Source organism: Vombatus ursinus, unplaced genomic scaffold (genome assembly GCF_900497805.2).
Source record: "Vombatus ursinus unplaced genomic scaffold, bare-nosed wombat genome assembly UNPS02014799.1, whole genome shotgun sequence".
Taxonomy (NCBI): Eukaryota; Metazoa; Chordata; class Mammalia; order Diprotodontia; family Vombatidae; genus Vombatus; species Vombatus ursinus.
The window spans coordinates 21,085,205-21,086,702 of NW_020954577.1; positions in this window are offsets into that span (position 1 = coordinate 21,085,205).

The following is a 1,498-nucleotide window of genomic DNA, read 5'->3' on the forward strand; positions in this document are numbered from 1 at the left end:
CTCTCTCTCTCTCTCTCTCTCTCTCTCTCTCTCTCTCTCTCTCTGCCTCTCTCTCTCTCTTTCTTTCTCTTTCTCTCTCTCAGAGAGAAGCATTTGTTTTTCTTGGTTATTTGGAAAGTATCTTTCTAAGAATAGTGAATGGTCATTAAGAATACCATGCCACCTTCTTCCATTTTCTAAAAGAGAAATAATCAAAGTATACAAAACCAGTAGTTTTCTAAAGAAGAATTTCAACTTATTTAACAACCACAACAGAGAAGGCGCCAAATTACCAATAATGAGAAAATGCAAATCACAAGAAACCCGAGGTTTCACCTTCAATCAAGCAAATTGGCAAAATTGACAAAAGATGGGAATAAATTATAATGGGAAGGTTATAAAAAATCAGCATAGTAAAATATTATTGGTGGAGCTATAACAGGGTGCAAATATTCTGGAAAGAACTTTGGAATTATGCAAATCCAGTGGCCAAGATATCCTTTGTCTTTGATCCAAAGATTCTTCTATTTGTGGAACTGGAAAAACAAATTGTGATACATGAAATTAATGGATTATAACTGTGCTAAAAGAAATAACAAAGATGGTGAATGTCGAGCAGTATATAAAGATTTACATGAAATGATAAAAAGTGAAGGAAACAGAACCAGCAAAATAATATATACAATGACTGCAACAATATAAATGGAAAAAAAGACAAGCCAATCCATACGGAATAATATAGATTTATAATAACCAAGACTGGACCTCCGAAAATATATAGGAGAAGACGCCTTCCCTTGCTCTGATATAGAGACTGGGGTGTGAAGGGCACAGGAATGAAGTATTATTTATGATACCAGATTACTTCAATGTGAGATTTTACTGGTTATTTTTATCTTTTTCTTTTTTTAAATAAATTTGTTGTTATTAGAGCTGCCTCTTTGAGTAGGGAAGAGGGAGAGATACAAGTGCAATACAAGCAACTTAGAAGTAAAAGATAATAATAAAAACCTATTTTACAAAAGAATACTGACTTACCATTCCAAAGAAGAGATTGAGAAAATGCACCCTCCTCCCTTCCTGCAGGAGTGGAGGGCTAGAGGTGTAGAACGTTACATAATCTGTCAGATTTTAGTGATGCCTTTGTTAATTGGACCGAATTGCTTTTTTTTCCTGCTTCCTCTCTTTAGTTTATTCTTTATTATGGAGGGGTCAATAGATGAGAGAGAAGGAAGGCAGATATTTTATAATGAAGGAAGATATTTTAAAATATGAACACTTGAAAATAATAGTCCAATATGTATTTTAAAAGGTTACTTTAAAAAAAGTCTTTCCTCCCCAGGACACAAATATCCTTTCTAGGTGATAGATTCCCTTTTCTCACTCACTTGTCCCATTCCTTACAGCCAAGCTGTCCAATCTTCTCACACATAACTCATTTCCAGTCTTGTCTTTTCTGTCATGCAGGTTTTTTGGCTATGCCTACAAAGGCCTTTGTCTCTTTGTACAGGATAGCTGT